General features: G+C 34.4%; 1 pseudogene; it reads right to left on the reverse strand.

The window, feature by feature from the left end:
• Positions 1-27785, reverse strand: part of LOC148947348 (uncharacterized) — a 34472-nt pseudogene extending 6687 nt beyond the window's left edge.
• Positions 27786-27994: the final 209 nt, after the last annotated feature.

Raw genomic sequence — 27994 nt, forward strand, 5'->3', positions numbered from 1 at the left:
TTGTGGTTTACCATGTCACAGTTACATTTTCCTGATTTTTAAAAGTTTATTTTGAATTTCTTTCATTGAAATGCAATATTTGGAATATTTCACTAGTGTTTGGTTGTGGTTTACCATGTCACAGTTACATTTTCCTGATTTTTCAAAGTTTATTTTGAATTTCTTTCATTGAAATGCAAGAGTTGGAATATTTCAGTAGTGTTTGGTTGTGGTTTACCTTGTCACAGTTACATTTTCTTGATTTTTCAAAGTTCATTTTGAATTTCTTTCATTGAAATTCAAGAGTTGGAATATTTCAGAAGTGTGATGTTATGGTTTACCTTGTCAAAGTTACATTTTCTTGATTATTAAAAGTTCATTTTGAATTTCTTTCGTTGAAATTCAAGAGTTGTAATATTTCAGTAGTGTTTGGTTGTGGTTTACCTTGTCACACTTACTTTTTCTTGATTTTTGAAAGTTAATTTTGAATTTCTTTCGTTGAAAATCAAGAGTTGTAATATTTGACGAGTGTTTTGTTATGAATTACGTGGTCACAGCTAAAATTTCTTTATTTTTCAATGTTCATTTGAATTTAATTACTTGAATTGAACGAGTTGGATTATTTAATTAGTGTTTGATTTTGGGTTACCTTGTCACAGTTACATTTTATTTATTTTTCAAAGTTCATTTGTATTTCTTTAGTTGAAATGAAAGAGTTGGAATATTTCAGTAGTGTTTGCTTGTGGGTTACCTTGTCATAGTTACATTTTCTTGATTTTCAAAGTTCATTTTGAATTTCTTTCATTGAAATACAAGAGTTGGAATATTTAAGAAGTGTTTGTTTGTGGTTTCCATTGTCACAGTTAAATTTTCTTGATTTTTCAAATTTAATTTTGAATTTCTTTCGTTGAAATACAAGAGTTGGAATATTTCAGTAGTTTTTTATTGTAGTTTACCCTGTCAAAGTTAAATTTTATTGATTTTTCAAAGTTCATTTTGAATTTCTTTCGTTGAAATGCAAGAGTTGGAATATTTCAGTAGTGTTTGGTCGTGGTTTACCTTGTCACAGTTACATTTTCTTGATTTTTCAAAGTTCATTTTGATTTTCTTTCTTTGAAATGCAAGAGTTGGACTATTTCAGTAGTGTTTGGTTGTGGTTTACCTTGTCACAGTTACATTTTCTTGATTTTTCAAAGGTCATTTCGAATTTCTTTCTTTGAAATGAAAGAGTTGGAATATTTCAGTAGTGTTTGATCTTGGTTTACCTTGTCAAAGTTACATTTTCGTGATTTTTTAAAGTTCATTTGAATTTATTTCGTTGAAATGCAAGAGTTGGAATATTTCAGTAGTGTTTGGTTGTGGTTTACCTTGTCACACTTACATTTTCTTGATTTTTCAAAGTTCATTTTGAATTTCTTTCGTTGAAATGCAAGAGTTGGAATATTTCAGTAGTGTTTGGTTGTGGTTTACCTTGTCACAGTTACATTTTCTTGATTTTTCAAAGTTCATTTTGAATTTCTTTCATTGAAATGCAAGAGTTGGAATATTTCAGTAGTGTTTGGTTGTGGTTTACCTTGTCACAGTTACATTTTCTTGATTTTTCAAAGTTCATTTTGAATTTCTTTCATTGAAATGCAAGTGTTGGAATATTTCAGTAGTGTTTGGTTTTGGTATACCTTGTCACAGTTAATTTTTCTTGATTTATCAATGTTCATTTTGAATTTCTTTCGTTGAAATGCAAGAGTTGGAATATTTCAGTAGTGTTTGGTTATGGTATACCTTGTCACAGTTACATTTTCTTGATTTTTCAAAGTTCATTTGAATTTCTTACATTGAAATGCAAGAGTTGGAATATTTCAGTAGTTTTTGGTAGTGTTTTACCTTGTCAAAGTTACATTTTATAGATTTTTATAAGTTAATATTGAATTTAAGTCATTTACATGAAAGTGTTTGACTATTTAATTAATGTTTTGTTTTGATTTACATTGTCAAAGTTACATTTTCATGTTTTTACAAAGTTCATTTTGAAATTCTTTCTTTTAAAATAACGATTTGGTAGATTTAATTATAGTATGTTTATTGTATAACTTGTCAATGATACATTTTCAAGATTTTAAAAAGTTCATTTTGAATTTATTTCATTGAAATGCAAGAGTTGGAATATTTCAGTAGTGTTTGGTCGTGGTTTAACTTGTCAAAGCTAAATGTTATTGATTTTTCAAAGTTCATTTTGAATTTCTTTCGTTGAAATGCAAGAGTTGGAATATTTCAGTAGAGTTTGGTTGTGGTTTACCTTGTCACAGTTACATTTTCTTGATTTTTCAAAGTTCATTTTGAATTTCTTTAGTTGAAATGCAAGAGTTGGAATATTTCAGTAGTGTTTTGTTGTTGTTTAACTTGTAAAAGTTAGATTATATTGATTTTTAAAATTTCAATTTTAATTTCTTTCTTTGAAATGAAAGAGTTTGAATATTTCAGTAGTGTGTGGTTGTGGTTTAACTTGTCAAAGTTACATTTTCTTGATTTTTAAAAGTTCATTTTGAATTTCTTTCTTTGAAAAGCAAGATTTGGAATATTTCAGTAGTGTTTACTTGTGGTTTACCTTGTCACAGTTACATTTTCTTTATTTTTTCAAATTTCATTTGATTTTCTTTCGTTGAAATGCAAGAGTTTGAATATTTCAGTAATTTCTTCTTATTGTTTACCTTTTCAAAGTTTCATTTTCTTGATTTTTTCAAAGTTCATTTTGATTTTCTTTCGTTGAAATGCAAGAGTTGGATTATTTAAGAAGTGTCTGTTTATGGTTTAACTTTTCAAATTTAAATTCTTTTTATTTTTAAAATTTCATTTTGAATTTCTTTCGTTGAAATGCAAGAGTTGGATTATTTCAGAAGTGTTTGGTTTTGTTTTACCTTGTCACAGTTACATTTTCTTGATTTTTCAAATTTCATTTTGAATTTCTTTCATTGAAATGCAAGAGTTGAACTATTTCAGTAGTGTTTGGACGTGGTTTACCTTGTCACAGTTACATTTTCTTGATTTTTCAAAGATCATTTTGAATTTCTTTCGTTGAAAAGCAAGAGTTGGAATATTTAAGTAGTGTTTGCTTATGGTTTACCTTGTCACAGTTAAATTTTCTTGATTTTTCAAAGATCATTTGAACTTCTTTAGTTGAAAAGCAGGAGATGGAATATTTCAGTAGTGTTTGGTTATGGTTTACCTTGTCACAGTTACATTTTCTAGATTTTTCAAAGTTCATTTTGAATTTCTTTCGTTGAAGTGCAAGAGTTGGAATATTTCACTAGTGTTTGGTTATGGTTTACATTGTCACAGTTACATATTCTAGATTTTTCAAATTCATTTTGAATTTATATCGTTTAAATGCAAGAGTTGGAATATTTCAGTAGTGTTTGGTTGTCGTTTACCATTTCACATTTACATTTTCTTGATTTTTCAAACTTTATTTTGTATTTCTTTATTTGAAATGCAAGAGTTTGAATATTTCAGTAGTGTGTGGTTGTGGTTTACCTTGTCACAGTTACATTTTAATGATTTTTCAAAGTTCATTTTTGAATTTCTTTGGTTGAAATGCAAGAGTTGGAATATTTCACTAGTGTATGGTTGTGGTTTACCTTGTCACATGTACACACATGTATACACATGTACACACATGTGCTTATCATGAGTGCTCATGATAAGTTAACCTAACCCTTTCCGGTGAGTATGGTTAGGTTAGACTAGATTCAGTTAGGTTAGATTAGACTAGGTTAGGTTAGCCTACGTACGCTTCACTTAGGTTAGCTTAGGTTAGGTGAGAGACATGCGAAAAGTTAGGTGTATGATTAGGTTAGGTTAGGTTAGATTAGGCCAGGTTAGGTTAAGTTAGGTTAGGCTAGGTTAGCCTACGTATGCACGCGTACGTAGGCTAACCTAGCCTAACCTAACTTAACCTAACCTGGCCTAATCTAACCTAACCTAACCTAATCATACACCTAACTTTTCGCATGTCTCTCACCTAACCTAAGCTAACCTAAGTGAAGCGTACGTAGGCTAACCTAACCTAGTCTAATCTAACCTAACTGAATCTAGTCTAACCTAACCATACTCACCGGAAAAGGTTAGGTTAACTTATCATGAGCACTCATGATAAGCACATTTGTGTACATGTGTATACATGTGTGTACATGTGACAAGGTAAACCACAACCATACACTAGTGAAATATTCCAACTCTTGCATTTCAACGAAAGAAATTCAAAATGAACTTTGAAAAATCAAGAAAATGTAACTGTGACAAGGTAAACCACAACCAAACACTACTGAAATATTCCAACTCTTGCAGTTAAAAGAAAGAAATTCAAAATGAAGTTTGAAAAATAAAGAAAATGTAACTGTGACATGGTAAACGACAACCAAACACTACTTAAATATTCCAACTCTTGCATTTCAATTATAGAAATTCAACTTGAATTTTAAAAGTCGAGAAAATGTAACCGTGACAAGGTAAACCAGAACCAAACACTACTGAAATATTCCAACTCTTGCACTTCAACGAAAGAAATTCAAAATGAACTTTGAAAAATCAAGAAAATGTAACTGTGACAAGTAAACATAACCAAACACTACTGAAATATTCCATCTCCTGCTCAACGAAAGAAATTCAAATGAGCTTTGAAAAATCAAGAAAATGTAACTGTGACAAGGTAAACCATAAGCAAACACTACTTAAATATTCCAACTCTTGCTTTTAAACGAAAGTAATTCAAAATGAGCTTTGAAAAATCAAGAAAATGTAACTGTGACAAGGTAAACCACGACCAAACACTACTGAATTAGTTCAACTCTTGCATTTCAATGAAATAAATTCAAAATGAACTTTGAAAAATCAAGAAAATGTAACTGTGACATGGTAAAACCCGATCAAACACTTCTGAAATAATCCAACTCTTGCATTTCAACGAAAGAAATTCAAAGTGAACTTTTAAAAATCAAGATAATGTAAGTGTGACAAGGTAAAACATAACCATACACTACTGAAATAATCCAAATCTTGCATTTCAACGAAAGAAATTCAAAATGAACTTTGAAAAAATCAAGAAAATTTAACTGTTACAAGGTAAACCATAACCAGACACTACTGAAATATTCCAACTCTTGCATTTCAACGAAAAAAAATTCAAATGAACTTTTAAAAATCAAGAAAATTTAACTGTGACAAGGTAAACCACAAGTAAACACTACTGAAATATTCCAACTCTTGCTTTTCAACGAAAGAAATTCAAAATTAACTTTTAAAAATCAAGAAAATGTAACTTTGACAAGTTAAACCACAACCAAACACTACTGAAATATTCCAACTCTTGCATTTCAACTAAAGAAATTCAAAAAGAACTTAGAAAAATCAATAAGATCTAACTGTGACAAGGTAAACCACAACCAAACCCTTGTGAAATATTCCAACTCTTGCATTTCAACGAAAAAAATACAAAATGAACTTTGAAAAATCATGAAAATATAACTGTGACAAGGTAAACCACAACCAAACGCTACTGAAATATTCCAACTCTTGCATTTCAACGAAGAAATTCAAAATGAACTTTGAAAAATCAAGAAAATGTATCTGTGACAAGGTAAACCACGACCAAACACTACTGAAATATTCCAACTCATGCATTTCAATGAAAGAAATTCAAAATGAACTTTGGAAAATCATGAAAATGTAACTTTGACATTGTATACCATAACCAAACACCACTGAAATATTCCAACTCTTGCATTTCAACAAATGAAATTCAAAATTAACTTTGAAAAATCATGAAAATGTACCTGTGACAAGTTAAACCACAACCAAACAGTACTGAAATATTCCAACTCTTGCATTTCAAAGAAAGAAATTCAAAATGAACTTTGAAAAATCAAGAAAATGTAACTGTAACAGGGTGAACCACAACTAAACACTACTGAAATATTCCAACTCTTGCATTTCAATGTAAGAAATTCAAAATAAACTTTGAAAAATCAAGAAAATGTAACTGTGACAAGGTAAACCACAACCAAACACTACTGAAATATTCCAACTCTTGCATTTCAATGAAAGAAATTCAAAATGAACATTGAAAAATCAAGAAGATGCTGGCTGTGACAGGAGTATACCATAACAAAATATTCCAACTCTTACATTTGAAGAAATTCCGTGTTCTGTGTCTGGGTTGGTGTTTGCAAGTCCAAGTATTTGTCTTTGTTGCTTTGTATATCTAAACTACCTGTCTTTCTCTGTTTGCATCTCTGATTCTATTTGTTTGCAGGTTTTGGTGTGTTTTTTCAAGTCAAAGGATTTGTTGTTGGTGGTTTGTGTATCTAAAGAGAAATTCTTTCTCTGTTTGCATGTCTGATTCTCTTTGTTTGCATGTCTGGGTTGGTTTTTGCAAGTCCAAGTATTTGCCTTTGTTGGTTTGTATATCTAAAGTGCCTCTCTTTCTCTGTTTGAATGTCTGATTATATTTGTTTGCATGTCTGGGTTGGAGTTTTGCAAGTCCAAGTATTTGTCTTTGTTGGTTTGTATATCTAAAGTGCATGTCTTTCTCTGTTTATATGTCTGATTCTATTTGTTTGCATGTCTGGGTTGGTGTTTGCAAGCCCAAGTATTTGTCTTTGTTGGTTTGTATATCTAAAGTGCCTATCTTTCTCTATTTGCATGTTTGATTCTATTTGTTTTCATGTCTGGGTTGGTGTTTTGCAAGACCAAGTATTTGTATCTGTTGGTTTTTATATCTATAGTTCCTTTCTTTCTCTGTTTACATGTCTAATTATATTTGTTTGCATGTCTGGGTTGGTGTTTGCAAGTCCAAGTATCTGTCTTTGTTGGTTTGTATATCTAAAGTGCATGTGTTTCTCTGTTTGCATGTCTCATTCTATTTGTTTGCAAGTCTGGGTTGGTGTTTGCAAGTTCAAGAATATGTCTTAGTTGGTTTGTATATCTGAAGTGCCTGTCTTTCTCTGTTTGCATGTCTGATTCTATTTGTTTGCATGTCTGGGTTGGTGTTTGCAAGTCCAAGTAGCTGTCTTTGTTAGTTTGTATATCTAAAGTGCATGTCTTTCTATGTTTGAATGTCTGATTCTATTTGTTTGCATGTCTGGGTTGGTGTTTGCAAGTCCAAGTATTTGTCTTTGCATGTCTGATTCTATTTGTTTGCATGTCTGAGTTGGTCTTTGCAAGTCCAAGTATCTGTGTTTGTTGGTTTGTATATCTAAAGTGCCTGTCTTTCGCTGTTTGAATGTTTGTTTCTATATATTTGCATGTCTGGTATGGTTTTTGCAAGTCCTATTATCTGTATGTTTTTTTTTGTATATCTAAAGTTACTATCTGTATCTTTGTTCATGTTTGTTTCTTTTTTATTGCATGTATTGGCTGTTGTTTGAAAGTACAAGTATATGTCTTTTTAGGTTTGCATATCTAAACTGAATGTCATTCTCTGTTCAAATTTATGATTCTTTTTTTTTTAATGAATTGGTTTATGTTTTAAATTCAAAGTATCTGTCTTTGTTGGTTTATATATCTCAAGTACCTGTATTTCTCTGTTTGCAAGTCTGATTCTATTTGTTTGCACGTCTGGGTTGGTGTTTTGCAAGTCCAAGTATTTTTCGTTGTTGGCTTGTATATCTAAAGTGCCTGTCTTTCTCAGTTCGCATGTCTGATTTTATTTGTTTGCATGTCAGGGTTGGTGTCTGTAAGTCTAAATATTTGTCTTTGTTGGTTTGAATATCTGAAGTGTCTATCTTTCTCTGTCTGCATCTTTGATTATATTTGTTTGCATGTCTGGGTTGGTGTTTGCAAGTCCAAGTATTTGTCTTTGTTGGTTTGTATATCTAAACTGCCCGTCTTTCTCCGTTTGCATGTCTGATTCTATTTGTTTACATGTCTGGGTTGATATTTGCAAGTCAAAGTATCTGTCTTTGTTGTTTTGTATATCTCAAGTGCCTGTCTTTCTCTGTTTGCATGTCTTATTCTATTTGTTTGCATGTCTGGGCTGGTGTTTGCAAGTCGAAGTATTTGTCGTTGTTGGTTTGTATATCTAAAGTGCCTATCTTTCTATATTTGCATGTCTGATTCTATTTGTTTGCATGTTTGGGTTGGTGTTTTGCAAGTCCAAGTATTTGTCTTTAATGGTTTGTATATCTAAAGTGCTTGACTTTCTCTGTTTCCATGTCTGATTCTATTTGTTTGCAGTTCTGGGTTGGTGTTTGCAAGTCCAAGTATTTGTCTTTGTTGTTTTGTATATTTTCCGCACCTTTCTTTTTCTGTTTGTATTTATGAGTATACTCGATAGCTTGGTTGTGATTGGTGTGCGCATTTAAAAGTATTGGTCTTTGATGGTTTGTATATCAACTGTACCTATCTTTCTCTTTAAGCATACATGATGCCATATTTGTGCATTTCGTAGTGGATGTTTTGCTTGTCACAGACGCTGTGGGTGAGGGCTTGTATATCTAAAGTGCCTGTCTTTATCTGTTTGCATGTCTGATTCTATTTGTTTGCATGTCTGGGTTGGAGTTTTGCAAGTCCAAAAATCTGTCTTTTTTGGTTTGTATATCTAAAGTGCCTTTCTTTCTCTGTTTGCATGTCTGATTCTATTTGTTTGCATGTCTAGGTTGGTGTTTGCAAGGCCAAGAATTTGTCGCTGTTGGTTTGTATATCTAAAGTGTCTGTCTTTCTCTGTTTGCATGTCTGATTCTATTTGTTTGCATGTGTGGGTTGGTGTTTGCAAGTCCAAGTATTTGTCTTTGTAGGTTTCTATATATAAAGTGCCTGTCTTTCTGTGTTTGCATGTCTGATTCTATTTGTTTGCATGTGTGGGTTGGTGTTTGCAAGTCCAAGTATTTGTCTTTGTCGCTTTGTATATCTAAATTGCCTGTCTTTCTCTGCTTGCATTTCTGATTCTATTTGTTTGAATGTCTGGGTTGGTGTTTGCAAGTCAAAGTATTTTTCGTTGTTGGATCGTATATCTAAAGTGCCTATATTTATCTTTTTCCACGTCTGATTCTATTTGTTTGAATTTCTAGGTTGGTGTTTTGCAAGTCCAAGTATTTGTCTTTGTTGGTTTGTATATCTAAAATGCCTGTCTTTCTCTGTTTGCATGTCTGATTCTATTTGTTTGCATGTCTGGGTTGGTGTTTGCAAGTCCAAGTATTTGTCTTTGTTGGTTTGCATATCTAAAGTGCCTGTATTTCTCTATTTACATGTCTGATTCTATTTGTTTACATGTCTGGGTTGGTGTTTGCAAGTCCAATTATTTGTCTATGTTGGTTTGTATATCTAAAGTGCCTATCTTTCTCTGTTTGCATGTCTGATTCTATTTTTTTGCATGTCTGAGTTGGTGTTTTGCAAGTCCAAGTATTTTTCTTTGATGGTTTGTATATCTAAAGTGACTGTCTTTCTCTGTTTGCATGTCTTATTCTATTTGTTTGCATGTCTGGGTTGATGTTTGCAAGTCCAAGTATCTGTCCTTGTTGGTTTGTATATCTGAAGTGCCTATTTTTCTCTGTTTGCATGTCTGATTCTATTTGTTTGCATGTCTGGGTTGGTGTTTTGCAAGTCCAAGTATTTGTGTTTGTTAGTTTGTATATATAAAGTGCCTGTCTTTCTCTGTTTACATTTCTGATTCTATTTGTTTTCATGTGAGGGTTGGTGTTTGCAAGTCCAAGTATTTGTCATTGTTTGTTTGTATATCATAAGTGCCTTTCATTCTCTGTTTGCATGTCTTATTCTATTTGTTTGCATGTCTTGGTTGGTGTTGTGCAAGTCCAAGTATTTGTCTTTGTTGGTATGTATATCTAAACTGCCTGTCTTTCTCTGTTTGCATGTCTGATTATATTTGTTTGAATGTCTGGGTTAGTGTTTGCAAGTCCAAGTATCTGTCTTTGTTTATTTGTATATCTAAAGTGCCTATCTTTCTCTGTTTGCATGTCTGATTCTATTTGTTTGCATGTCTGTGTTGGTGTTTGCTAGTCCAAGTATTTGTAGTTATTGGTTTGTATATCTAAAGTGCCTGTCTTTCTATGTTTGCATGTCTGATTCTATTTGTTTGCATGTCTTGGCTGGTGTTTGCAAGTAAAAGTATCTGTCTTTGTTGGTTTGTATATCTAAAGTGCCTGTCTTTCTCTGTTTGCATGTCTGATTCTATTTGTTTGCATGTCTGGGTTGGTGTTTGCAAGTCCAAGTCTTTGTTTTTATTGGTTTGTATATCTAAAGTGCCTGTCTTTCTCTGTTTGCATGTCTGATTCTATTTGTTTGCATGTGTGGGTTTGTGTTTGCAATTCCAAGTATTTGTCTTTGTTGGTTTATATATCTAAAGTGCCTGTCTTTCTCTGTTTGCATGTCTGATTCTATTTGTTTGCATGTCTGGGTTGGTGTTTGCAAGTCCAAGTATTTGTCTTCGTTGGTTTGTATATCTAAAGTGCCTGTCTTTCTCTGTTTGCATGTCTGATTCTATTTGTTTGCATGTCTGGGTTGGTGTTTGCAAGTCCAAGTATTTGTCTTTGTTGGTTTTTATATCTAAAGTGCCTGTCTTTCTCTGTTGGCATGTCTGAATCTATTTGTTTGCAAGTCTGGGTTGGTGTTTGCATGTCCAAGTATTTGTCTCTGTTGGTTTGTATATCTAAAGTGCATATTTTTCTATGTTTGCATGTCTGATTCTATTTTTTTGCATGTCTTGGCTGGTGTTTGCAAGTCCAAGTATTTGTCGTTGTTGGTTTTTATATCTAAAGTGCCTCTCTTTCTCTGTTTGCATGTCTGATTCTATTTGTTTGCATGTCTGGGGTGGTGTTTGCAAGTCCAAGTTTTTGTCTTTCTTGGTTTGTATATCTAAATTGCCTGTCTTTCTCTGTTTGCATGTCTGATTCTATTTGTTTGCATGTCTGGGTTGGTGTTTGCAAGTTCAAGTATCTGTCTTTGTTGGCTTGTATATCTAAAGTGCCTATCTTTCTTTGTTTGCATGTCTGATTCTATTTGTTTGCATGTCTGGGTTGATGTTTGCAAGTCCAAGTATCTGTCTTTGTTGGTTTGTATATCTTAAGTGCATGTCTTTCTCTGTTTGCATGTCTGATTCTATTTGTTTGCATGTCTGGGTGGGTGTTTGCAAGTCCAAGTATTAGTAGATGTTGGTTTGTATATCTTAAGTGCCTGTCTTTCTCTGTTTGCATGTCTGATTCTATTTGTTTGCATGTGTGGGTTGGTGTTTGCAAGTCCAAGTATTTGTCTTCGTCGGCTTATATATCTAAAGTGCCTGTCTTTCTCTGTTTGCATGTCTGATTCTATTTGTTTGCATATCTGGGTTGGTGTTTGCAAGTCCAAGTATTTTTCTTTGTTGGTTTGTATATCTAAAGTGCTTGTCTTTCTCTGTTTGCAGGTCTGATGCTATTTGTTTGCATGTCTGGGTTGGTGTTTGCAAGTCCTAGTATCTGTCTTTGTTGGTTTGTATTTCTAAAGTGCCTATCTTTCTCTGTTTGAATGTCTGATTCTATTTGTTTGCATGTCTGGGCTGGTGTTTTGCAAGTCCAAGTATTTGTCTTTGTTGGTTTGTATATCTAAAGTGCCTTTCTTTCTATGTTTGAAGGTCTTATTCTATTTGTTTGCATGTCTTGGTTGGTGTTTGCAAGTCCAAGTTTCTGTCTTTGAATGTCTGATTCTATATGTTTGCATGTCTGGGTTGGTGTTTTCAAGTCCAAGTATATATCTTTGTTGGTTTGTATATCTAAAGTGCCTGTCTTTCGCTGTTTGTATGTGTGATTCTATATATTTGCATGTCTGGGTTGGTGTTTGCAAGTCCAAGTATCTGTCTTTGTTGGTTTGTATATCTAAAGTGCCTATCTTTCTCTGTTTGCATGTTTTATTCTATTTGTTTGCATTTCTGGGCTGGTGTTTGCATGTCCAAGTATTTGTCGTTGTTTTTTTGTATATCTAAAGTGACTGTCTTTCTATGTTTGCATGTCTGATTCTATTTGTTTGCATGTCTGGGTTGGTGTTTGCAAGTCCAAGTATTTGTCTTTGTTGGTTTGTATATATAAAGTGACTATCTTTCTCTTTTTGCATGTCTAATTCTATTTGTTTGCATGTCTGGGTTGGTGTTTTGCAAGTCCAAGCATCTGTCTTTGTTGGTTTGTATATCTAAAGTGCCTGTCTTTCTCTGTTTGCATGTCTGATTCTATTTGTTTGCATGTTTGGGTTGGTGTTTGCTAGTCCAAGTATTTGTCTTTGTAGGTTTATATATATAAATTGCCTGTCTTTGTCTGTTTGCATGTCTTATTCTATTTTTTTGCTAGTCAGTATTGGTGTTTGCATGTCTAATTGTCTCTATTTTTCGTTTTAAATATCTAAATAGCGTTTCTTTATACCTTCTATTGTCTGATTATCTGTGTTTTCTTTTCTAGGTTGGTTTTTGAAAGTCCAAGTATCTGTCTTTGTTGGTTTGTATATCTAAAGTGCCTCTCTTTCTCTGTTTGCATGTCTGATTCTATTTGTTTCCATGTCTGGGTTGGTGTTTGCAAGTCCAAGTATTAGTTGTTGTTGGTTTGTATATCTAAAGTGCCTGTCTTTCTCTGTTTGCATGTCTGATTCTATTTGTTTGCATGTGTGGGTTGGTGTTTGCAAGTCCAAGTATTTGTCTTTGTCGGTTTATATATCTAAAGTGACTGTCTTTCTCTGTTTGCATGTCTGATTCTATTTGTTATCATGTCTGGGTTGGTGTTTGCAAGTCCAAGTAATTGTCTTTGTTGCTTTATTTATCAAAAGTACATGTTTTTCTCTGTTGGCATGTCTGATTATGTCTTTTCTCATGTCTGGGCTGTTGTTTGCAATAAAAGTTAAATTTCTCTTTATTTTTTTTTTTCTAAATTTAATTTATTTTTCTGTTTTAATGTCTGATTCTATTTGTTTTAATTTCTGGGTTGGTGTTTGCAAGTCCAAGTATTTGTCTTTGTTGGATTGTATATCTAAAGTGCCTTTCTTTCTCTGTTTGCATGTCTGATTCTATTTGTTTGCATGTCTGGGTTGGTGTTTTGCAAGTCCAAGTATTTTTCTTTGTTGGTTTGTATAACTAAAGTGCATGTCTTTCTCTGTTTGCATGTCTGATTCTATTTGTTTGCATGTCTGAGTGGGTGTTTGCAAGTCCAAGTATCTGTATTTTTTGGTTTGTATATATAAAGTGCCTATCTTTCTCTGCTTGCATGTCTGATTCTATTTATTTGCATGTCTGGGTTGGTGTTTTGCAAGTCCAAGTATTTTTCTTTGTTGGTTTGTATATCTAAAGTGCTTGTCTTTCTCTGTTTGCAGGTCTGGTTCTATTTGTTAGCATGTCTGGGTTGGTGTTTGCAAGTCCTAGTATCTGTTTTGTTGGTTTGTATATCTAAAGTGCATATCTTTTTCTGTTTGCATGTCTGATTCCATTTGTTTGCAAGTTTGGGTTGGTGTTTGCAAGTCCAAGAATATGTCTTTGTTGGTTTGTATATCTAAAGTGCCTATCTTTCTCTGTTTGCTTGTCTGATTCTATTTGTTTGCATGTCTGGGTTGGTGTTTTTCAAGCCCAAGTATTTGTCTTTGTTGGTTTGTATATCTAAAGTGCCTGTCTTTCTCTGTTTGCATGTGTGATTCTATTTGTTCGAATGTCTGGGTTGGTGTTTGCAAGTCCAAGTATCTGTCTTTGTTGGTTTGTATATCTAAAGTGCCTATCTTTCTCTGTTTGCATGTCTGATTCTATTTGTTTGCATGTCTGGGTTGGTGTTTTAAAAGTCCAAGTATTTTTCTTTGTTGGTTTGTATATATAAAGTGCTTGTTTTTCTCTGTTTGCATGTCTGATTCTATTTGTTTGCATGTCTGGTTTGGTGTTTGCAAGTCCTAGTATCTGTCTTTGTTGGTTTGTATATCTAAAGTGCCTATCTTTCTCTGTTTGCATGTCTGATTCTTTTTGTTTGCATGTCTGGGATGGTGTTTGCAAGTCCAAGTATTTGTCTTTGTTGGTTTGTATATCTAAAGTGCCTGTCTTTCTCTGTTTGCATGTCTGATTCTATTTGTTTGAATGTCTGGGTTGGTGTTTGCAAGTACAAGTATTTTTATTTGTTGGTTTGTATATCTAAAGTGCCTATCTTTCTCTTTTTGTATGTCTGATTCTATCTGTTTGCATGTCTGGGTTGGTGTTTGCAAGTCCAAGTATTTGCCTTTGTTGGTTTGTATATCTAAAGTGCCTGTCTTTCTCTGTTTGCATGTCTGATTCTATTTGTTTGCATGTCTGGGTTGGTTTTTTGCAAGTCCAAGTATTTGTCTTTGTTGGTTTGTATATCTAGTGCCTGTCTTTCTCTGTTTGTATGTCTGATTCTATTTGTTTGCATGTCTGGGTTGGTGTTTGCAAGTCAAAGTATTTGTCTTTGTTGGTTTGTATATCTAAAGTGACTATCTGTCTCTGTTTGCATGTCTGATTCTATTCGTTTGCTTGTCTGGTCTGGTGTTTTGCAAGTCCAAGTATTTGTCTTTGTTGGTTTGTATTTCTTAAGTTCCTTTTTTTCTCTGTTCGCATGTCTGTTTATTTTTGTTTGCATGGCTGGGTTGGTGTTTGCAAGTACAAGTATCTGTCTTTGTTGGTTTGTATATCTAAAGTGCATATCTGTCACTGTTTGCGAGTTTGATTCTATTTGGTTGCATGTGTGCGTTGGTGTTTGCAAGTCCAAGTATTTGTCTATGTCGGTTTATATATCTAAAGTGCACGTCTTTATCTGTTTGGATGTCTGATTCTGTTTGTTTGCATGTTTGGGTTGGTGTTTGCAAGTCCAAGTATTTGTCTTTGTTGGTTTGTATATCTAAAGTGCCTATCTTTCTCTGTTTGCATGTCTGATTATATTTGTTTGCATGTCTGGGTTGATGTTTGCAAGTCCAAGTATTTGTCTTTGTTGGTTTGTATCTAAAGTGCCTGTCTTTCTCTCTTTACATGTCTGATTCTATTTGTTTGCATGTCTGGGCTGGTGTTTGCAAGTCCAAGTATTTGCCTTTGTTGGTTTGTATATCTAAAGTGCCTTTCTTTCTCTGTTTGCATGTCTGATTCTATTTGTTTGCATGTCTGGGTTGGTGTTTTGCAAGTCCAAGTATTTGTCTTTGTTGTTTTGTATATCTAAAGTGCCTGTCTTTCTCTGTTTGCATGTCTGATTCTATTTGTTTGCATGTCTGGGTTGGTGTTTGCAAGTCCAAGTATCTGTCTTTGTTGGTTTTTATATATAAAGTGCCTATCTTTATCTGTTTGCATGTCTGATTCTATTTGTTTGCATGTCTGGGTTGGTGTTTTGCAAGTCCAAGCATTTTTCTTTGTTGGTTTGTATATCTAAAGTGCTTGTCTTTCTCTGTTTGCAGGTCTGATTCTATTTGTTTGCATGTCTGGGTTGGTGTTTGCAAGTCCAAGTATCTGTCTTTGTTGGTTTGTATATCTAAAGTGCATATCTTTTTCTGTTTGCATGTCTGATTCTATTTGTTTGCACGTCTGGGTTTGTGTTAGCAAGTTCAAGAATATGTCTTAGTTGGTTTGTATATCGAAAGTGCCTATCTTTCTCTGTTTGCATGTCTGATTCTATTTGTTTGCATGTCTGGGTTGGTGTTTTGCAAGTCAAAGTATTTTTCGTTGTTGGTTTGTATATCCAAAGTGCCTGTCTTTCTCTGTTTGCATGTCTGATTCTATTTGTTTGCATGTCTTGGTTTGGTGTTTGCAAGTCCAAGTATTTGTCTTTGCATGTCTGATTCTATTTGTTTGTATGTCTGAGTTGGTCTTTGCAAGTCCAAGTATCTGTCTTTGTTGGTTTGTATATATAAAGTGCCTGTCTTTCGCTGTTTGTATGTTTGATTCTATATATTTGCATGTCTGGGTTGGTGTTTGCAAGTCCAAGTATCTGTCTTTGTTGGTTTGTATATCTAAAGTGCCTATCTTTCTCTGTTTGCATGTCTGATTCTATTTGTTTGCATTTCTGGGTTGGTTTTTGCAAGTCCAAGTATGTGTCGTTGTTGGTTTTTATATCTAAACTGAATGTCTGTCTCAGTTGACATTTATGATTCTTTTTGTTTGCATTTCTTTTTTTGTTTTTTCAAGTAATAGAATCTTTCCTTATTTGATTATGGATATGTATTGCCTATATTTTTGAGTTTGTTAGTCTAATTCTACTCTATTGTATGTTTGGGTTGATGTTTTGCAATTCAAAGTATTAGTCGTTGATAGTTTGTAAATCTAAAGTGATAATCTTTATATGTTTGCAGGTATGATTCTATCTGTTTGCATGACTGGGCTGGTGTTTGCAAGTCCAAGTATCTGTCTTTGTTGGTTTGTATATCTAAAGTGCCTGTCTTTCTCTGTTTGCATGTCTGATTCTGTTTGTTTGCATGTGTGGGTTGGTGTTTGCTAGTCCAAGTATTTTTCTTTGTTGGTTTATATATCTAAAGTGCCTGTCTTTCTCTGTTTGCATGTCTGATTCTATTTGTTTGCATGTTTGGGTTGGTGTTTGTAAGTCCAAGTATTTGTCTTTGTTGGTTTGTATATCTAAATTGCCTGTCTTTCTCTGTTTGCATGTGTGATTCTATTTGTTTGCATGTCTGGGTTGGTGTTTGCAAGTCCAAGAATTTGTCTTTGTCGGTTTGTATATCTAAAGTTCCTGTCTTTCTCTGTTTCCATGTCTGATTCTATTTGTGTGCATGTCTGTGTTGGTGTTTGCAAGTCCAAGTATCTGTCTTTGTTGGTTTTTATATCTAAAGTGCCTCTCTTTCTCTGTTTCCATGTCTGATTCTATTTGTTTCGATGTCTGGGTTGGTGTTTGCAAGTCCAAGTATTAGTTGTTGTTGGTTTGTATATCTAAAGTGCCTTTCTTTCTCTGTTTGCATGTCTGATTTTATTTGTTTGCATGTCTGGGTTGGTCTTTGCAAATCCAAGTATCTGTCTTTGTTGGTTTGTATATCTAAAATGCCTGTCTTTCTCTGTTTGTTTGTCTGATTCTATTTGTTTGCATATCTGGGTTGGTGTTTGCAAGTCCAAGTATTTTTCTTTGTTGGTTCGTATATCTAAAGTGCCTGTCTTTCTCTGTTTGCATGTCTGATTCTATTTGTTTGCATGTCTGGGATTGGTGTTTGCAAGTCCAAGTATTTGTCTTTGATGGTTTGTATATCTAAAGTGCCTGTCTTTCTCTGTTTGCATGTCTGATTCTATTTGTTTGCATGTCTGAGTGGGTGTTTGCAAGTCCAAGTATCTGTCTTTGTTGGTTTGTATAACTAATGTGCCTGTCTTTCTCTGTTTGCATGTCTGATTCTATTTGTTTGCTTGTCTGGGTTGTTGTTTTGCAAGTACAAGTATTTTTATTTGTTTGTTTGTATATCTAAAGTGCTTGTCTTTCTCTGTTTGCATGTCTGATTCTATTTGTTTGAATGTCTGAGTGGGTGTTTGCAAGTCCAAGTATTTGTCTTTGTTGGTTTGTATATCTAAAGTGCATATCTTTTTCTGTTTGCATGTCTGATTCTATTTGTTTGCAAGTCTGGGTTGGTGTTTGCAAGTCAAAGAATATGTCTTTTTTGGTTTGTATATCTAAAGTGCCTATCTTTCTCTGTTTGCATGTCTGATTCTATTTGTTTGCATGTCTGGGTTGGTCTTTTGCAAGTCCAAGTATTTGACTTTGTTGGTTTTTATATATAAAGTGCGTGTCTTTCTCTGTTTGCATGTCTGATTCTATTTTTTCGAATGTCTGGGTTGGTGTTTGCAAGTCCAAGTATCTGTCTTTGTTGGTTTGTATATCTAAAGTGCCTATCTTTCTCTGTTTGCATGTCTGATTCTATTTGTTTGCATGTCTGGGTTGGTGTTTTACAAGTCCAAGTATTTGTCTTTGTTGGTTTGTATATCTAAAGTGCCTATCTTTCTCTGTTTGCATGTCTGATTCTATTTGTTTGCAAGTCTGGGTTGGTGTTTGCAAGTCCAAGAATATGTCTTTGTTGGTTTGTATATCTAAAGTGCCTATCTTTCTCTGTTTGCTTGTCTGATTCTATTTGTTTGCATGTCTGGGTTGGTTTTTTGCAAGTCCAAGTATTTGACTTTGTTGGTTTTTATATCTAAAGTGCCTGTATTTCTATGTTTGCATGTATGATTCTATTTGTTTGCATGTCTGGGTTGGTGTTGGCATGTCCAAGTATATGTCTTTGTTGGTGTGTATATCTAAAGTGCCTGTCTTTCTCTGTTTGCATGTCTGATTCTATCTGTTTGCATGTCTGGGTTGGTGTTTGCAAGTCCAAGTATTTGCCTTTGTTGGTTTGTATATCTAAAGTTCCTATCTTTCTATGTTTACATGTCTGATTCTATTGGTTTGCATGTCTGGGGTGGTGTTTTGCAAGTCCAAGTATTTGTCTTTGTTGGTTTGTATATCTGAAGTGCCTTTCTTTCTCTGTTTTCATGTCTGATTCTATTTGTTTGCATGTCTGGGTTGGTGTTTGCAAGTCCAAGTATCTGTCTTTGTTGGTTTGTATATCTAAAGTGCCTATCTTTCTCTGTTTGCATGTCTGATTCTATTCGTTTGCTTGTCTGGTCTGGGGTTTTGCAAGTCCAAGTATTTGTCTTTGTTGGTTTGTATATCTAAAGTGCCTGTCTTTCTCTGTTTGCATGTCTGATTCTATTTGTTTGCAAGTCTGGGTTGGTGTTTGCAAGTTCAAGAATATGTCTTAGTTGGTTTGTATATCTAAAGTGCATAGCTTTTTCTATTTGCATGTCTGATTCTATTTGTTTGCATGTCTGGGTTGGTGTTTTGCAAGTCCAAGTATTTGTCTTTGTTGGTTTATTTATCTAAAGTGCCTGTCTTTCTCTGTTTGCATGTCTGATTCTATTTGTTTGAATGTATGGGTTGGTGTTTTCAAGTCCAAGTATTTGTCTTTGCATGTCTGATTCTATTTGTTTGCATGTCTGGGTTGGTCTTTGCAAGTCCAAGTATCTGTCTTTGTTGGTTTGTATATCTAAAGTGCCTGTCTTTCGCTGTTTGGATGTTTGATTCTATATCTTTGCATGTCTGGGTTGGTGTTTGCAAGTCCAAGTATCTGTGTTTGTTGGTTTGTATATCTAAAGTGCATATCTTTTTCTGTTTGCATGTCTGATTCTATTTGTTTGCATGTCTGGGTTGGTGTTTTGCAAGTCAAAGTATTTTTCTTTGTTGGTTTGTATATCTAAAGTGCTTGTCTTTCTCTGTTTACAGGTCTGATTCTATTTGTTTGCATGTCTGGGTTGGTGTTTGCAAGTTCAAGAATATGTCTTAGTTGGTTTGTATATCTAAAGTGCCTATCTTTGTCTGTTTGCATGTCTGATTCTATTTGTTTGCAAGTCTGGGTTGGTGTTTGCAAGTTCAAGAATATGTCTTAGTTGGTTTGTATATCTAAAGTGCCTATCTTTCTCTGTTTGCATGTATTATTCTATTTGTTTGCATGTCTGGGTTGGTGTTTTGCAAGTCAAAGAATTTTACTTTGTTGGTTTGTATATCTAAAGTGCCTGTCTTTCTATTTTTGCATGTCTGATTCTATTTGTTTGCATGTCTGGGTTGGTGTTTGCAAGTCCAAGTATTTGTGTTTGCATGTCTGATTATATTTGTTTGCATGTCTGGGTTGGTCTTTGCAAGTACAAGTATCTGTCTTTGTTGGTTTGTATATCTAAAGTGCCTGTCTTTCTCTGTTTGTATGTTTGATTCTATATTTTTGAATGTCTGGGTTGGTGTTTGCAAGTCCAAGTATCTGTCTTTGTTGGTTTGTATATCTAAAGTGCCTATCTTTCTCTGTTAGCATGTCTGATTCTATTTGTTTGCATTTCTGGGCTGGTTTTTGCAAGTCCAAGTATTTGTCGTTGTTGGTTTGTATATCTAAAGTGCCTGTCTTTCTCTGTTCGCATGTCTGATTCTATTTGTTTGCATGACTGGGCTGGTGTTTGCAAGTCCAAGTATCTGTATTTGTTGGTTTTTATATATAAAGTGCCTTTCTTTCTCTTTTTGCATGTCTGATTCTGTTTGTTTGCATGTTTGGGTTGGTGTTTGCTAGTCCAAGTATTTTTCTTTGTCGGTGTGTATATCTAAATTGTCTGTCTTTCTCTGTTTGCATGTCTGATTCTCTTTGTTTGCATGTTTGGGTTGGTGTTTGCAAGTCCAAGTATTTGTCTTTGTTGGTTTGTATATCTAAATTGACTCTCTTTCTCTGTTTGCATGTCTGATTCTATTTGTTTGCATTTCTGGGTTGGTGTTTGCAAGTCTAAGTATTTGTCTGTGTAGGCTTATATATCTAAAGTGCCTGTCTTTCTCTGTTTAGATGTCTGATTCTATTTGTTTGCATATCTGGGTTGGTGTTTGCAAGTCCAAGTATTTTTCTTTGTTGGATTGTATATCTAAAGTGAGTGTCTTTCTCTGTTTGCATGTCTGATTCTATTTGTTTGCATATCTGGGTTGGTGTTTGCAAGTCCAAGTATTTTTCTTTGTTGGATTGTATATCTAAAGTGCCTGTCTTTCTCTGTTTGCATGTCTGATTCTATTTGTTTGCATGTCTGGGTTGGTGTTTGCAAGTCCAAGTATTTGCATTTGTTGGTTTGTATATCTAAAGTGCCTATCTTTCTCTGTTTGCATGTCTGATTCTATTTGTTTGCATGTCTGGGTTGGTGTTTTGCAAGTCCAAGAATTTGTCGTTGTTGGTTTGTATATCTAAAGTGCATGTCTTTCTCTGTTTGCATGTCTGATTCTATTTGTTTGCATGTCTGGGTTGGTGTTTGCAAGTCCAAGTATCTGTTTTTGTTGGTTTGTATTTCTAAAATGCCTATCTTTCTCTGTTTGCATGTCTGATTCTATTTGTTTGCATGTCTGGGTTTGTGTTTTGCAAGTCCAAGTATTTTTCTCTGTTGGTTTGTATATCTAAAGTGCTTGTCTTTCTCTGTTTGCATGTCTGATTCTATTTGTTTGCATGTCTGGGTTGGTGTTTGCAAGTCCTAGTATCTGTCTTTGTTGGTTTGTATATCTAAAGTGCATATCTTTCTCTGTTTGCATGTCTGATTCTATTTGTTTGCATGTCTGGGTTGGTGTTTGCAAGTACAAGAATATGTCTTTGTTGGTTTGTATATCTAAAGTTCCTATCTTTCTCTGTTTGCATGTCTGATTCTATTTGTTTGAATGTCTGGGCTGGTGTTTTGCATGTCCAAGTATTTGTCTTTGTTGGTTTGTATATCCAAAGTGCCTGTCTTTCTCTGTTTGCATGTCTGATTCTATTTGTTTGAATGTCTGGTTTTATGTTTGCAAGTCCAAGTATCTGTCTTTGCATGTCTGATTCTATTTGTTTGCATGTCTGGGTTGGTCTTTGCAAGTCCAAGTATCTGTCTTTGTTGGTTTGTATATCTAAAGTGCCTGTCTTTCGCTGTTTGTATGTTTGATTCTATATATTTGCAGTTCTGGGTTGGTGTTTGCAAGTCCAAGTATTTGTCTTTGTTGGTTTGTATATCTAAAGTGCCTGTCTTTCTCTGTTTGCATGTTTGATTCTATGTGTTTGTATATCTGGGTTGGTGTTTTGCAAGTCCAAGTATTTTCTTTGTTGGTTTGTATATCTAAAGTGCCTGTCTTTCTCTGTTTGCAGGTCTGATTCTATTTGTTTGCATGTCTGGGTTGGTGTTTGCAAGTACTAGTATATGTCTTTGTTGGTTTGTATATCTAAAGTGCATATCTTTATCTGTTTTCATGTCTGATTCTATTTGTTTGCAAGTCTGGGTTGGTGTTTGCAAGTTCAAGTATAGGTCTTAGTTGGTTTGTATATCTAAAGTGCCTGTCTTTCTCTGCTTGCATGACTGATTCTACTTGTTTGCATGTCTGGGTTGGTGTTTTGCCAGTCCAAGTATCTGTCTTTGTTGGATTGTATATCCAAAGTGCCTGTCTTTCTCTGTTTGCATGTCTGATTCTATTTTTTTGCATGTCTTGGTTGGTGTTTGCAAGTCCAAGTATTTGTCTTTGCATGTCTGATTCTATTTGTTTGCATGTCTGAGTTGGTCTTTGCAAGTCCAAGTATCTGTCTTTGTTGGTTTGTATATCTAAAGTGCTTGTCTTTCTCTGTTTGCAAGTCTGATTCTATTTGTTTGCATGTTTGGGTTGGTGTTTTCAAGTCCAAGTAATTTTCTTTGTTGGTTTGTATATCTAAATCGCCTGTCTTTCTCTGTTTTCATATCTGATTCTATTTGTTTGCATGTCTGGGTTGTTGTTTGAAAGTCACAGAATTTGTCTTTGTGGTTTTGTATATCTAAAGTGCCTGTCTTTCTCTGTTTGAATGTCTGATTCTATTTGTTTGCATGTCAGGGTTGGTGTTTGCAAGTCCAAGTATCTGTCTTTGTCGGTTTATATATCTAAAGTGCCTCTCTTTCTCTGTTTGCATGTCTGATTCTATTTGTTTCCATGTCTGGGTTGGTGTTTGCAAGTCCAAGTATTAGTTGTTGTTGGTTTGTATATCTAAAGTGCCTGTCTTTCTCTGTTTGCATGTCTGATTCTATTTGTTTGCATGTGTGGGTTGGTGTTTGCAAGTCCAAGTATTTGTCTTTGTTGGTTTATATATCTAAAGTGCATGTCTTTCTCTGTTTGCATGTCTGATTCTATTTTTTTTCATATCTGGGTTGGTGTTTGCAAGTCCAAGTATTTGTCTTTGTTGGTTTGTATATCTAAAGTGCCTGTCTTTCTGTGTTTGCATGTCTGATTCTATTTGTTTGCATGTCTGGGTTGGTGTTTGCAAGTCCAAGTATTTGTCTTTGTTGGTTTGTATATCTAAAGTGCATATCTTTTTCTGTTTGCATGTCTGACTCTATTTGTTTGCAAGTCTGGGTTGGTGTTTGCAAGTCCAAGTATTTGTCTTTGTTGGTTTGTATATCTAAATTGCCTATCTTTCTCTGTTTGCTTGTCTGATTCTATTTGTTTGCATGTCTGGGTTGGTGTTTTGCAAGTCCAAGTATTTTTCTTTGTTGGTTTGTATATCTAAAGTGCGTGTCTTTCTCTGTTTGCATGTCTGATTCTATTTGTTCGAATGTCTGGGTTGGTGTTTGCAAGTCCAAGTATCTGTCTTTGTTGGTTTGTATATCTAAAGTGCCTATCTTTGTCTGTTTGCATGTCTGATTCTATTTGTTTGCATGTCTGGGTTGGTGTTTTGCAAGTCAAAGTATTTTTCTTTGTTGGTTTGTATATCTAAATTGCTTGTATTTCTCTGTTTGCATGTCTGATTCTATTTGTTTGAATTTCTGGTTTGGTGTTTGCAAGTCCAAGTATCTGTTTTTGTTGGTTTGTATATCTAAAGTGCCTATCTTTCTCTGTTTGGATGTCTGATTCTTTTTGTTTTCATGTCTGTGATGGTGTTTGCAAGTCCAAGTATTTGTCTTTGTTGGTTTGCATATCTAAAGTGCCTATCTTTCTCTGTTTGCATGTCTGATTATATTTGTTTGAATGTCTGGGTTGGTGTTTGCAAGTCCAAGTAAATGTCTTTGTTGGTTTGTATATATAAAGTGCCTCTCTTTCTCTGTTTGCATGTCTGATTCTATTTGTTTGCATGTCTGAGTTGGTGTTTGCAAGTCCAAGTATTTGCCTTTGTTGGTTTGTATATCTAAAGTGCCTATCTTTCTCTGTTTACATGTCTGATTCTATTTGTTTGCATGTCTGGGTTGGTGTTTTGCAACTCCAAGTATTTGTCTTTGTTGGTTTGTATATATAGTGCCTGTCTTTCTCTGTTCGTATGTCTGATTCTATTTGTTTGCATGTCTGGGTTGGTGTTTGCAAGTCCAAGTATCTGTCTTTGTTGGTTTGTATATCTAAAGTGCCTATCTTTCTCTGTTTGCATGTCTGATTCTATTTGTTTGCATGTCTGGTGTGGTGTTTTGCAAGTCAAAGTATTTGTCTTTGTTGGTTTGTATATCTAAAGTGCCTATCTTTCTCTGTTTGCATGTCTGATTCTATTTGTTTGCATGTCTGGGTTGGTGTTTGCAAGTCCAAGTATCTGTCTTTGTTGGTTTGTATATCTAAAGTGCCTGTCTTTCTCTGTTTGCATGTCTGATTCTATTTGTTTGCATATGTGGGTTGGTGTTTACAAGTCCAAGTATTTGTCTTTGTCGGTTTATATATCTAAAGTGCCTGTCTTTCTCTGTTTGCATGTCTGATTCTGTTTGTTTGCATGTTTGGGTTGGTGTTTGCAAGTCCAAGTATTTGTCTTTGTTGGTTTGTATATCTAAAGTGCCTGTCTTTCTCTGTTTGCAAGTCTGATTCTATTTTTTTGCATGTGTGGGTTGGTGTTTGCAAGTCCAAGTATTTGTCTTTGTTGGTTTGTATATCTAAAGTGCCTCTCTTTCTCTGTTTGCAAGTCTGATTCTATTTGTTTTAATCAATCAATAAATCAATCAATAAATAAATTTATTAATAATAAAAAAAAAACAATACAATTAAAAACTTAAAATTTAAACACGCCCAAGAAGCTAAGCTTGTACAGGGCCAACAAAACAAATAAGACACTATTATAAAGCACTAGAAAAAAAAAAAAAATAAATAAATTAGATAAGAGACATTTATGAAAATAGGAGAAATAATAGGAGAAAATAGGAGAATTATTTGAAATATATTGAATGAAAAAAAAAAAAAAAAAAAAAAAGACAAAAATGTGGATAGAAAGAAAAAATAGAAAAAAAATGGGGGAAAATAATATACTGGAAATACCCAGCGAGAAAGTGCCTTTGCAGAAAGAAATAGAGGGACATCAGGAGGGATGGAGTTCCATAGTAAAATAGATTGATAAACAGGAGACCTCTGACCTGCTGTCGATGAACGCTTAGGTAAAGTGAACCTGCGATAAGAGCTACGTAAAAAAGAAGAATACCTACCTGAGCCTGACAGAAAGAAAAACTGCTGCAGAGATGGTGTGAGTTTACCTAGAAAAGCAGAATGTGCTAAATAAAGGTAACTTTTACCCACAATACTATCCAGCGGAGCTATTCCAGTATCATTATAAAGATCAGAGGAAGGGTAAAAACGAGGAAGAAGAAAAGTAGCCTTCACTGCCCTATTTTGGGCTCTTTGAAGTGAGCAGAAAAGAGATTTATTAGTACAACCCCAGACAGAACAGCAATAAGAAAGGTAAGGAAATATGAACGCATAATAAAGAGAAAGCATAACATCTGGTGGAAGAAATAAGTTAACCCTGTATAACAATGAGGATTGGCGGAGGACAAGGGAACGGGTATGAGTTATATGGGGTTTAGAAGAAAGAAAACAGTCAAGATACACACCAAGAAATTTCACTATAGTACCTTGTGGTATAATATCCTCCCCATAAGTCAGGATGGTTGGTTCCCCTGCGTCTCTCATACGATAAGGGGTTCTAAAGTGTACAATGGCACTTTTTTGGCTATTGACAGTCATACCATTTGACCAGCACCAATCTTTTACTTTATCAAGAAGACCTTGAGCTAGGGAAATGGCAGATGGCAGGTCAACTGCAGCAATGAAGAAGTTACTGTCATCAGCAAAAAGTATAGGGTGCACAAGGGGATGAAGACCATCAACAAGATCATTAATATAAATTAAAAACAAAAGTGGTCCAAGCACAGAGCCCTGTGGGACGCCTTTCAAAATAGGCAAGAAAGAGGAAGAAGTACCATTAACCGAAAAATACTGAGATCTCCATGAGAGGTGAGACCTAAACCATTCTAGTGGGACTCCATGTACTCCAAATAAAGATAGTTCAAACAAAAGAACAGAGTGAACGACCAAATCAAAAGCCTTTGAAAAGTCAAGAAATAGACCCAAAACACACAAGCCCTTGTCAAGATTAACACGCACAAACTATTTTGCATCTGAAAGTGCATGCAAGGTAGAAAAACTGGGACGATAGCCATACTGATGGTTAGTTATGAGAGAATTTCATGCAGTCGTATTAGTAATAAATACAAATGAAGAGAGTCTACAATACACTACTTTTTCAACAACCTTAGAAATTACAGGAAGGAGAGAAATAGGTCTATAGTTTCAAATCAGAGATGAATCACCTTTTTTAAACAAAGGTACAACATTAGCAGCCTTAAATAAATGAGGGAAAACACCAGAAGAAAGAAAGAGGTTAGTTATGTGTGAGATGGGGATAGAAACAAACTGACCAATTTTTTTAAGAACATTACAGCTCAAACCAAAACCATCAACTGTACGGCTACTTGAAAGCTGAGAAATAATGTTAGAAATTTCGGTATCACTGCATGGAAAAAGGAAAAATGACTTTTCTGCTAAGGGAAAACTACTTACTCTGCTGTAGGGTGGATTAGGAACTGAAGGAAGTGAGGTGAAATACGAATTGAAGGCGCTTGCTGAAGAATTTTTGTCCACGAAAGATCCATCAGCTTTCCTGTAGTGACAAGGGGGGACTGTTTGAGTTTCTTGCGGGAAAGAGCTTCATTAACTACAGTCCAAACCTTTCGCAAATTCCCCTTACACTCATCAATTCGACGCAAAAAATATAGCTTTTTGGCTGCACGTACTGAAGAAGTAAGCACATTTTTATAAAGTTTATACTTCAAAAGATCATCCTGTGTCTTACTTTTACATGCAGCCTTAAACAGAGACGCCTTCATATGTGTAGCATTGATCAGACCTCTAGACATCCATGGACATTTAGGTATGGAATTCCTTGGCCTCTTTCTAAGAGGAAAATGCTTATCCAACAGAGCTCCCATACGACACAAAAATAAACTCGTTGCACAATCAACATCATTAGCTTCAAGAACACTAGACCAATCATTACTCTGAAGACTATGTATTAAATTAGAAATTTCTTTATCTGTGGAAGTTCTAAAAGAAAACTCACCCTGCTCATCCAAAACAATCTCAGTTTGAGGCACAAAAAGTGAAACATAAATAGGGAAGTGATCAGAAAGATCAGTGAAAACAAGACCAGAAGTAAACTTCAAATTCGAAGAATGAGAAATGAAAATATTGTCTATTAAAGTGGCAGAATTTCTAGTAGGGTCAACACGGGAAGGAAAAAAAATTGAAGGAAGTAGACCAGCAGAAGAAAGCCCATCAAAGAGATGGTCACATTCATCACTTGATCCAATATTTAAAATATTACAATTGAAATCTCCCAAAACACAAATACGTTTTTCAGAGAAAGACCCCACATAAGAAATTTGATCAAGCAAATCGCAGAACAAATGTGTTGGAAAAGGAGGGGGATTATAAAACAAACAAACAGTGTCACATGCAAACTGGCTTTTCAGATCAATAACAAGAGAATAAACTGTCCTACTATTTGACACTACTGATGTAAACAAGGATTCAAGGTCAGAACTTCTTCTAAACTCAATATCAGACTTTATAAATAAAGAAATACCTCCTGAGCACTTTGTTACCATTCTGGGGATATGAACAGCAACATAACCATGCATATCATAGGCTGTAAAATTTTCACCATCAGATAACCATGTTTCTGTAAAACCAATTACATCAAAAGGGCAAGAGTTATCAGACCACAAATACGATTTCAGACTATCCCATTTATCTCTTATCCCACGCACATTCAAACAAAATACATTAAAGCTACTATTTAAAGACAGTGAGGGTATAATTTTATCACAATAATCAATGGTAGTGTGATAATTACAGCTAGAATTAGCCATAGATTCAAGGAGAGGGTCATAGATTCGTGTGAGTCTCTTGGTTACCAGCCCTAATTGGTTGATCAAATATAACCGAATTAAGAATAGAAGAATTCAAAAGAAAAGAGAAATCACCCACAATTATCACAAATAATAAATATACACATAGAAATATAAGTGGGATGGCACAAATTATCCAAAGTATTGGACCAAAGTATAATGTGACACCAATTGCTATTACATGAGCTGCAAGTGTGCTGGACTGACAAAAAAACAATAGAAGTTAGGCTACATGAAGGTGAGAGGATCACAAAAAGCATAATGAGATATCAGTAAAATGAAAGTAGAATCAAAGTATTG

The sequence above is a fragment of the Artemia sp. Qi Xiang Cuo genome, chromosome 10 (genome assembly GCF_049724085.1).
Source record: "Artemia sp. Qi Xiang Cuo chromosome 10, ASM4972408v1, whole genome shotgun sequence".
Lineage (NCBI taxonomy): Eukaryota > Metazoa > Arthropoda > Branchiopoda > Anostraca > Artemiidae > Artemia > Artemia sp. Qi Xiang Cuo.